Below are 12,106 nucleotides of genomic sequence, written 5' to 3'. Positions count from 1 at the left end.
TTTCTGCCCTTGGACTGGCTTCGATCTCCGGGTCGTGTATGGACGAGATCAATGGCGCCAATCATGGTAATTGTCGACGTGACATCCAATGGAGGGACATACTCGAGGGCCTGTGACGTCAAGTGAGCTATTGACCAATACGTTCGCCTCAAAACTGGACGTGCCTTTTTTCTACTCATTTAGACAGGAGTACGTCTTCGTATCACATCTACCTTGGACATGAGCTCAGAGCCAGAATGTAAATAGAATAAATAAATACGCGCTTTTTTTGTTTTTGTTATTCATAAAAAAACATCGTTTTCTGCTCGTCTTCGCTAACGCTTACATTTCTTACAGACTTTATCCAAGAACATTCAAGTTCTTTTTTCGATATAACTCTGATCCTAGGATAGTTTGCGTCTTTATCGTTTTTCTTAAACTATGTGTTAAGGCTTGTAAAACTAGATGTCAGGTTACACTTTAAGTTCTCAGACTTCATCTTTCTCTCGTCAGGTTACACTTTAAGTTCTCAGACTTCACCTTTCTCTTGTCAGGTTACACTTTAAGTTCTCAGACTTCATCTTTCTCTTGTCAGGTTACACTTTAAGTTCTCAGACTTCATCTTTCTCTCGTCAGGTTACACTTTAAGTTCTCAGACTTCATCTTTCTCTTGTCAGGTTACACTTTAAGTTCTCAGACTTCATCTTTCTCTTGTCAGGCTACACTTTAAGTTCTCAGACTTCATCTTTCTCTTGTCAGGTTACACTTTAAGTTCTCAGACTTCATCTTTCTCTTGTCAGGTTACACTTTAAGTTCTCAGACTTCATCTTTCTCTTGTCAGGTTACACTTTAAGTTCTCAGACTTCATCTTTCTCTTGTCAGGCTACACTTTAAGTTCTCAGACTGCATCTTTCTCTTGTCAGGTTACACTTTAAGTTCTCAGACTTCATCTTTCTCTCGTCAGGTTACACTTTAAGTTCTCAGACTTCATCTTTCTCTTGTCAGGCTACACTTTAAGTTCTCAGACTTCATCTTTCTCTTGTCAGGTTACACTTTAAGTTCTCAGACTTCATCTTTCTCTTGTCAGGCTACACTTTTCTTGTTCTACCGGCAGGAGTTCTTTTTACCTTTTTTTAAAAAAAATAAGCATTGGACTGAACAACTTAATGTGAAACCTACTTTTGATTATATTGTCCGGACTTGAATGTGTTTCTGTTTGATTCTCTTGACTTGATCTCACATGATGACTGACTTGAATGACTTGACATTCATTATGTCAACATAAGTACCAAGTTCAACACATTCAAGGGACAAACGAAGTAGGTGCCAGTGATTTGCTTGATAAGACTTGTAGAGACTTCAACCATGTTTATCCACACAATAGGATGCTCATCATGTCTCTAAGTCTGTCGGTATTCCCAAGCGGTCCAGTTCCCATGCTTCTTGTTTCAGGCCCAAACCATCTTCTCTTTGTGTGTACTCCTGTTCTGCAACGTCATTCGTCTGTCTGGCTACGTCACTACTTGTTACTGTCACTAAATACATTGTACAAGATTTATATACCAACTAATTTGCTCTCTAAGCTCAACTAGACTACTAGAGTGTGTATAATTTGACACATGCATTACGCCAGAGATAGATATTGTCTTATTAGTTTCGGTGTACATATTTCAGCATAATAAACACATCTTCATGTCTTAGGTTTTCATGGTTTGGTGTGCAGTTTAAAGTTTATAATATAGTTATAGACGCAATACTTTCCCGAGATCCCTTACTAGATACATGGGCCATGGCACAAGTCATACGTTAAATCAACGCTTTATGTTTGGTATCACAATTTTATTAATTGTAAGGTATATTCTATTTTTTATAATAAATGATACTAATTAAAGTTACTAGCTTACGCCATGTAAATCCAAGTCGTATCTTTGGTTTAGAAAACATAATTTAAAAGGCTTGCTTATGTTTTTGATAAAAGGTTTTGTTGTGAGATGTTTTCGGTCCAATTTCAACATCACTTTTAGCAGTTCGATGTATCTCGTTTTATGTTTACAACTTTGCACACTCCTTCTAATTGGCCGGTCTGGTGTTTTATTTATAGGCTACCTGATTGACTCTTAGAGTCACAAAGAGTATCTAAAATGAACTATTTCTACTGACTTCATTTCTAGCCTTCTTTCATTTCCTTTCATCTCTCTCACTCTCTCTCACTCCTCTCTCACTCCTCTTTATCCATTTGTTTGCCCATATCTTTCTCTCCTCCCATTACACTCTCTCTTAATCTCTTTTATAACCTCTCTATTCTCTCTGTTAGCTTCTCTCTCTTTCTCTCTTTCATTATCATTTCATTTAAATTCATAATCATACACCCTCAGCTTTTTTCTCCAACAATGTGTCCCCCCCAACCTTTATTTCCAACTATGTGCCCCCCCCAACCTTTATTTCCAACTATGTGCCCCACCCCAACCTTTATTTCCAACTATGTGCCCCACCCCAACCTTTATTTCCAACAATGTGCCCCCCCAACCTTTATTTCCAACTATGTGCCCCACCCCAACCTTTACCTTTATTTCCAACTATGTGCCCCCCCAACCTTTATTTCCAACAATGTGCCCCACCCCAACCTTTATTTCCAACTATGTGCCCCACCCCAACCTTTATTTCCAACTATGTGCCCCCCCCCAACCTTTATTTCCAACTATGTGCCCCACCCCAACCTTTATTTCCAACTATATGCCCCCCCCCAACCTTTATTTCCAACTATGTGCCCCACCCCAACCTTTATTTCCAACAATGTGCCCCCCCCAACCTTTATTTCCAACAATGTGCCCCACCCCAACCTTTATTTCCAACTATGTGCCCCACCCCAACCTTTATTTCCAACTATGTGCCCCCCCCAACCTTTATTTCCAACTATGTGCCCCCCCCAACCTTTATTTCCAACTATGTGCCCCCCCAACCTTTATTTCCAACTATGTGCCCCCCCAACCTTTATTTCCAACAATGTGCCCCCCCCCAACCTTTATTTCCAACTATGTGCCCCCCCCAACCTTTATTTCCAACTATGTGCCCCCCCAACCTTTATTTCCAACAATGTGCCCCCCCCCCAACCTTTATTTCCAACTATGTGCCCCACCCCAACCTTTATTTCCAACTATGTGCCCCACCCCAACCTTTATTTCCAACAATGTGCCCCTTCCCCAACCTTTATTTCCAACTATGTGCCCCACCCCAACTTTTATTTCCAACTATGTGCCCCCCCCCCTCTCTCGCTTTCTTTCTCTCTCATAAAATTTATATGTTTCCACCTGACCGATATTGCAACCTTGTAGGCAAGAAAGGCAACATTTAAACAGGTGAAATTGTCACACAATCATAGGCGTCACCAGACCTTAACGGTGAAGGTCAAACGTACGTATGTCGTTTTGCTTGTTGTGTTGATCTGTTTCCGGCGGGCTTGAAAAATCATCCATCATTACAGTACCACAATCTCGCAGCGTTTAACTAGAAGTAAAGATGGCGACAGATGTAGGGCGTATCTTGCTTTGACAGACCTGTGGGGTTTAGTTTAAATAGCTCAATTAATAAATAGCTTAATTGATAAATTTAAAAAAAGACAACAAAGGGAGTTTGTGTCACAAACTCACAAGAAGCCCTTAATTGTCCAGTTGCTTGGTAATCAAGTCAAAACAAAATAGCTAACAGCTTCACTAACAACTTCAAAAAATAATTTTGCTAACAACTTCACTCCATTTTTCTTGGAATCTCAATTACGTAACTGGTAACTTCACTAACAACTTAGCTAACAACTTACGTAACTGGTAACTTCACTAACAACTTAGCTAACAACTTACGTAACTGGTAACTTCACTAACAACTTAGCTAACAACTTACGTAACTGGTAACTTCACTAACAACTTAGCTAACAACTTCACAAACAACTTAGCTAACAACTTCACAAACAACGTAGCTAACAACTTCACAAACAACGTAGCTAACAACTTACGTAACTGGTAACTTCACTAACAACTTAGCTAACAACTTCACAAACAACGTAGCTAACAACTTACGTAACTAATAACTTCACAAACAACTTAGCTAACAACTTCACAAACAACTTAGCTAACAACTTACGTAACTGGTAACTTCACTAACAACTTAGCTAACAACTTACGTAACTGGTAACTTCACTAACAACTTAGCTAACAACTTCACAAACAACTTAGCTAACAACTTCACAAACAACGTAGCTAACAACTTCACAAACAACGTAGCTAACAACTTACGTAACTGGTAACTTCACAAACAACTTAGCTAACAACTTCACAAACAACGTAGCTAACAACTTACGTAACTAATAACTTCACAAACAACTTAGCTAACAACTTCACAAACAACGTAGCTAACAACTTACGTAACTGATAACTTCACTAACAACTTAGCTAACAACTTCACTAACAACTTAGCTAACAACCTCACAAACAACTTCACAAACAACTTAGCTAACAACTTCACAAACAACGTAGCTAACAACTTACGTAACTGATAACTTCACTAACAACTTAGCTAACAACTTCACTAACAACTTAGCTAACAACCTCACAAACAACTTCACAAACAACTTAGCTAACAACTTCACAAACAACGTAGCTAACAACTTACGTAACTAATAACTTCAGTAAGAACTTCATTAACAACTGTGCTACCTGATCGCTTCCGTTGTGTCTGAGGCTGACCACGAAATGGAACTGCACAAGGACAAACACAAAGGTATTGGCTTTAATTAAGACCATGCCAATGTTCCCTCACACCTGAAGCTGGTGTCCTAATTATTTCAACTTCCTGTTTCTGTCCTCATTAACCTGCTTTAACCCTTTTGGGATTTATGTTTTTAGACCAGTTGTAGTTGTCTTCCAACAAGAATGGCTTAACACCAGGCCATCATTGGCTTAACACCAGGCCATCATTGGCTTAACACCAGGCCACCATGTGTAAACTCTTGATCAAACACGTTGAATGAAGTGAACCATTCCTGGTGTCTAAACCAAACCACTCATTTCTCTAATTGGAGACTGGAACACACAGACTAGAAGATCGTTTGTTAAAGTACTTAATAGTGGTGACGTCGTCACAGCTTGAGCTGTCAAAGTCTGGAGCCTGCAATATTAAAAACACAGTTTGACAACCTTTATGTTTCTCCAGGCTGTGATGAATGAGGAATATATTTGTTTCTTTAAAAGCGGTTGAGATCAGAGAACCATTGTTTCTTTTTCTTAGAAAGCCAGCAATTGACAATTTAAAAAAAAAATATTTAGTTAATTTAAGAGTCCTTAGTTACCATAGATTGACAACTTGAGACTAATGTATGTGAATAACTTAGATGACATTAGGAATGAATAGAAGAACTTTTTACAGGTATTTTTGTTGAAGATTTATTTTTTTAAAATATATTTTAACATTCAGACCAATAGGCAATTTAGTTTTTATTGAAACTGGAGCTGTGAATCACAAACATTTCTTGACGCGTGAGAAACTCAAACTTTAAGAGATTATCTTATCTTATATAATACAGACGTTACTTCAGAAAAGAAGATGATTACGTCATACACGTCATGCACTTAGTCATGCATATTATAAGTTAGTATGTATGTGTGTGTGTGTGTGTGTGTGTGTGAGAGAGAGAGAGAGAGAGGGAGGAAGTTAGAGAGTGAAAGAAAGAGAGAAATGAAAAAGAAACAGTGAGAGAATGTGTGTGTGTGTAAGAGAGAGAGAGAGAGTGAGGGAGATTTAATTTAAAGTGATAGCGTATTTTTGATAGAATGGAGAATTCTTCCAATCTACGATTTCGAATTGAATTCGTTGTAGTCATCTCAGCATTCTGCATCGGTCAAACTCAAGTGTGCCACATTCTATGTAGACCATATGCATTTGTGAACGTTTTTTGTAAACATCACTTGTGGAATCAAACTGGCTACTCCGGGAGGTTGTGCTGTGCGCTATTTCAGTAATACATAGGACAATGTTGTATGTCAATCTCGTGAACCTCCCCCCCCCCCCAAGTGAACAATGCAGTCTGACAACAAAGCGACACATGTTTACTTTTCTCTAGTTTTTTTTTTTTTTTTTAATTAAAGACATTTTTATTCTCGCGCTATTTCTTGCGTCAGCGGAGGGATATACTCTGTCAGATTAGCTCAAGCCAAATCACAACCTAGCTCAATCCGCCAGCTCGATTTTGAACACTGTGTCATGTTTTAGAGATAAAAGGAGGGGAAAAATACGGATTAAAAGATTTCCACGTCTTTGTAGAGATTGTCGTCTGCAAAATTGATTGACTGATTGAAGTTAGAGGAGGAAGCCGTGTTACCAGCTTATGTTCATTTTTGCAGATATGTAACGAGAATGTTATTTTGTACTGCCTGTACTTGTAATTCCTACACATCCATTCCTTCAAAATGTGCCTCTAGTTAACTCCCTTACTTCACTAAATTTTGTGTTTATTATGGTGAAGATTTATTTTTGTGTCCAACATTACATTGTGTGTTATTTGAAACTCTCATTGACATGCGCAGCCAAGTTTGGAAAGGCATTTATGTGCCGATGTGTCGTAGAAAGATAAGACATGGCCTGTAAGTGTGCCGATGTGTCGTAGAAAGACAAGACATGACCTCTGAGTGTGCCGATGTGTCGTAGAAAGATAAGACATGGCCTGTAAGTGTGCCGATGTGTCGTAGAAAGACTAGACATGACCTCTAAGTGTGTCGATGTGTCGTAGAAAGACATGACCTCTGAGTGTGCCGGTTATTCATAGAAAGACAAGTCATGACCTCTGAGTGTGCCGATGTGTTACAGAAAGACAAGACATGACTTCTAAGTGTGCCGATGTGTCATAGAAAGACAAGACATGACCTGTAAGTGTGTCAATGTGTTATAGAAAGACATGACCTCTAAGTGTGCCGAAGTCTGTAACGTAGTACTTGTTGAACTAAGTAAAAAAACAATATGAACCAGAGATCAAAGAAACCTGCAGCATCGTTTGGTGATCACAATAAAAGTTCAAGTCAATTTGAAAACTAGTTGCACACTTGTCTAGACCATTGGGACATCGTTCAACGTTGTTGTTGTTGTTTTCGACTGTCTGTGCTACCGATACAACGTGCTAGCTGTCCAAAAAAGACACTTTGTTTAGAATGTAACCTGTGGAATGATCAAACAGGATGTTCAGTTTCACTATCAATCTCTCTACCCCTCGGCCAACAAGCGTTCTGATGATACAAACTTCAGAAGTCATCGGAAAACTTTTGTTTACTTTGGTCTGAATCTCGTAGAAATAACATTCATCCAAACTTTTCGCGGTCACATTTTGATACAAGCCATTTGATAAAATAAATGACACCGACATCTGTATTAAAAAATTAACGTCCATTAATTAATGTGTAATTGCTTTTAAAAAAAAAACATAAACATTGTCTTAAATGAAAGCCAGAAGACCGACGTATAATAACGTGCTATCGATCAATGCTGCCATGTCTTCTAACCACCTGTCATTAAGGCTCTCCTTGGCATAAACGATTGGTTCAGCAATAAATGAGAGAGTCCTCGTCTGTCCTCTCTCTCTCTCTCTCCTTGTTAGGATACAGACAAGGGAAAGAACCATAACTCGATGGGTTGCCCTGTCATATTGACACAAACTGGACTAACAAGTTACTACTAGAGTTTCTTCCCTTCGAAGCAGCCATTACTGTAGTAGAAAATAAGATTTGTAGGCCTCTTCAAAACAAAAGACGTCATTTGTGGTTCAACGATACTGGCTAAATATTCAGGAACACATTGGAGCACTGGGTAGCTCCCCTACTCACTACTGACTAGGCTTAAAACTAAAATGAATGAATTATAAGGCGTGCTGTATTGAGACATATATGGGTATTATATATAACGATTGATGAGCCTATTTGTATCTCTCCAACTCGATAAGAAATGTACTGCTGTACACGAACACGCCATGTTTGAAGTGGTTGCATACCACTGTACAAACAACGTGTTTTGTATCTCTGATAGTAGTATTACTTTGCATATCAATATAAATCTAAATCTCAAGCCTTTGAACAATAACAATGCTTACGTTGAGAATTTTTATTTACCTTGAATTTTACGGCATTTGTCTAATGGCAGAGTCTATCCTTCTACGTCTGCTTCTATGGCCTTGACCTAGGGAAACTCGAATAAATTTTTTATCAGCTCATTAGATTGTTTTAAATAAGGTTTCTCGTGTGGCATGGGAGAGTTTGGTTGCCTTTGGTTTTACAACCCTAATCAATTCATTGTTTTATTATCTAAATGCTAAATGAAATTCTTTTTTTTCTGTATCCTAACCCTGAGCTTGACCTTAACTTCTTTGCGAAAAAAAACCCTCCCATTTACAACTGAATGTTAGCTTGTTGAATATCAGGACATGTGACAACAAAATATGCATCTCACAAGAAAGGTTTGAAGGTCGATGATGATCAAAGGCTTTACAAAAAATCTTAACTCTTAGCCTCTTAAAAAGCTGTTAAGTAACAACATGTCCTCATATGGCTGGGTTGTTAAGAGTTAAGTCATAGTTTGTTAAAAGTTATTCCAAATCTGACGTCGTCTATTGTGCACACAGCCAGGGCTCTCCGCTCAAAGTGTGCACAAGGTTTAGTTCCTTCTGTCACGCTGAGTTTATCAATTACGTGTTTATATCAAACAGCAGGGTCGATAACTTCAAAACAATTACCCAATGTCAGTAGCAGCATACGTAGTTTGAATTAATTTCTTTTTTCGTCTTTTTAATCCCACTCAAGGAGAAAAACAAATCAAGATACCATCAGAACCAATTGATTGTTTAAAGTTTTCGTGACGGGATTTGGGTGTGTGTGTGTGTGTGTTTTCTAAGAGCAATACATTTGACCGGAATGAAACTGATATATCAACAGTACAATACAATGGATATATTCGTGTCTCAAAGCTACCGGTAGAACCAGCTTAACAGGCATGAAAACAATAACAGATCGATGGGACTAAATCTCTGAGCATTTCAATCATAGAACCTACTCAGACAAAACACAGTTCTCTTTCTTACGGTCTATCTGTTGTGTCAACAGTCTATCCACTGCCTGCACACACGTGCAAACTTCAGGGACGTCACGAGTGACGTAAGTGTATATGGGGGGGGGGTGAGTGTCACGTGATATGTGCATCTAAAAATTAAAGCGAGCTTTTCTGTTCCACATCTTAATGTTTTGAGTTTAAATAAGAGCAAAGGAGGTTCAGAGTTCATTTGTTTCTTTAACTTATTTTACAAGATTGTTAAGTTCCAACACCACCATCTACTGGCCAGTAAGGGTTTTAGCTCTTCAAACTCAAAGTTTTAAATCCTGAAGATCTATATTACTTAGATCCTCTCACCCAAGTTTTCCCCATAGAGATCTGTGCGGGACGATGCTTACAGCTTCTTCCCAACTAGTGCTCGCTGATTCTGGTTTTCCAGTGGCGTGGCTAGGGTGAGGGGAGAATGTGAAAATCTCCCCACGTCCCAGCTTTAGGGGGATTCCAAACGAGTGTTAGAATTATTTTTTTTTACATTAAATATTACGCGAAATGCAAGGGCCCCCAAAGAGGTCAAACCCCCCACCCCGGGCCCCAAAAGATGTCAAATTCATAGCTACGCCACTGTGGTCATCCATGAAAGTACAGCGCCATTTTAAACTAGGGCAGCCCTCGTTTAAGTTTTCCTGTTTTTAGAGAATGGTGTGTCTCATTTTTCTAATGACATCTCTCACAAACCTCAAGCGACATTTGATTAGTACTCGTTAGGATTGTGCCTAATAGATCAATGATTGTCCAGTGCACATACCAGACGACAAGGCAGTCATTCAAGTGAAAGACACTATTCCATGATAAGTGTAATTATCGCTCTATCTTTAAAATATTTGTTCTAAACCTCCTCCCCAGTTCAGTCTCGATAATAAGTTGCACAAAAAGTCAACATCTTTAACGTTTCCCTAAGTAACAGAATAGGATGTTTCTTTTTCTTGTTTAATATCCAAGGGCTCGTGTAGGGCAGGGCACGATTGGTCATTATAATTAGTCATGTGTCCAGGAGTAATGAAACCCCTACGCATCATATTATACTAAATGCATGGCTTGTTGGACGTAATCATCTTCTTTTTAAGTAACGTCTGTATTATATAAGATAAGATACGATACTTATTTAGAGTAGGGGAGGCTATAAGCTAGTTGAGATATGAGGCCCCATATAAGTCCAGATATTATATGTAACTACCACAAGTATTTCTTGGAGTCCCTATAAGCTATAGCTTATGTTGCATAAAGGTAAATCCGGCCCTGGCCCCATGGTTGTTACACCATTAGGTGTGGGCCACTAAATGGTTGAGGACCCGGGTTCATTGAACCCCTTCGCGCCTTGGATGCTACGCCACGCAAATAAGCAAATACTCTTCAAGCGTCCTACAAGTAACATCGATTAGAATTATAGACAGTTTGTATATCAGTGTCCCATGGACCGATACCTTTCTTGTTCTTTACCATCTGTTTAATTGATTTTGTACATCGATGTATTCAACTTCCTATGTTGGTCTCTTTGTTTTTCGGTTAGTCATGAGGTGAATACAAACCAAGAGAATCAAGCTACCTCGCTTTAGTCAACACAGTCTAATTCCCACTACCACAGCATTACAAAACACTTCATTACGTGGTTGGTTAGTGCCCGTTTGGCGAAGGATTTCTCTGTTGCTGACAGATCTATATTAAACTTATATCCTCCCGCGCCTTTCGGGTGCATTGGGCGGCAAGCTGTCTCCACAAAGATCTGTCACTGGCAATGTCTGAAACTTCTTCCCATCTGGTGTCCACTGTTCTGAGGTCCTCCATGAAAATGTGGCGCCAAGTTATACGAGGACGTCCCTGTTTACGCTTTCTTCGTAATGGTCTCAATGTCATCACAACTCTTGGTATGCCTAGTTCATTTTGTCGGACAACATGTCCCGCAAATTCATGCGTCGCTATGTCATTAAGTGGTGGACTCCCAATTCGGCATAGGAGAGAGACCCGAACTCTATAACTAAGGCATTTTTGTTGAGCCACATTTAGTCTATCTCAATTTCGGCAGATGACTTCCGTGTCTCACATGCATATACTGCTGTTGGGGTGACGGTTGTGTTAAGTAGGGGAAGGTGGGGTGAAATGTCACAAGGGTAAGTTGTCACAAACACTATATCGATATTATGTGATGCGCTATTAAAAATGTGAAACTACAGCTGAGATGTTTACCGAAACAATTACAAATAGTTATAAAATGAAGTCGATACCTTTTCGCATTTTAAAATTATCACGATTCATTGTTTTTGACTGTTCGGAAAGTGGAATTTTATTTTTGTGTAATTTTGTTGAAAAACATTTATAATTTTGAGATGATTGTCTAACATTACACTGTTTCATATCTCTGTGTATTAGTTACACATTGAAATTAGTTTTTTTCAAAAAGCTCGACCCAATAAAATGTTATTAAAATAAATGTTCTGAAAATTGTTGTGGGGCAAGTTGTCACACAGGTTGGGGTAATTTGTCACAGTTGTGACAACTTGCCCCAATGAAGATTAAGCATTTTGAAAACAAATTTTAATATTAATATTTGTTTATTAATAATTATTTGTTTTATTGATTCCTTTTTATGGTGATACCTAATAGATACCTAAATAGTATTAAGCGACTTTCTCTTTAAATAATGCTGTTTACAAAGGTTATGCCAGCATCAACATACAGAAAAGATGTTCTCCTAGCGCAACATTTATTTTAGGAAAGAAGTTACCTAGTCCTACTATTTAGATATGTTGGAAGTGGGTGCATTGCTGAAAGAAGTGAACAGATATTTTAAAAATATTATATAGAAGAAAATAAACATTATTTTGAAGAAAAACCTACAGCTTTTCTTGTTAGGTCCAAAACTTTTCAGAACCTTCACATATATATCATTATTTCACGACGGCCAGTCAAAGAAACTACTACAAGAACAAAGTTTTGACTTAATATGCTATTTCTTTTAGACATAGCAAGATATGGTGATTTTTTAAATGTGTGACAT

At 38.4% G+C, this 12,106-nt stretch overlaps 1 protein-coding gene across 6 annotated transcripts in view; it reads left to right on the top strand.

Annotated features, from left to right (window-relative positions):
• Positions 1–12,106, top strand: part of LOC106053917 (cAMP-dependent protein kinase type II regulatory subunit-like) — a 112,066-nt gene that overhangs the window by 50,487 nt on the left and 49,473 nt on the right. The gene's annotated exons all lie outside the window — the stretch shown is intronic.

This window comes from Biomphalaria glabrata, chromosome 1, assembly GCF_947242115.1.
Source record: "Biomphalaria glabrata chromosome 1, xgBioGlab47.1, whole genome shotgun sequence".
NCBI classification, from domain to species: domain Eukaryota; kingdom Metazoa; phylum Mollusca; class Gastropoda; family Planorbidae; genus Biomphalaria; species Biomphalaria glabrata.
This window is presented reverse-complemented; position numbering and strand designations above follow the sequence as displayed.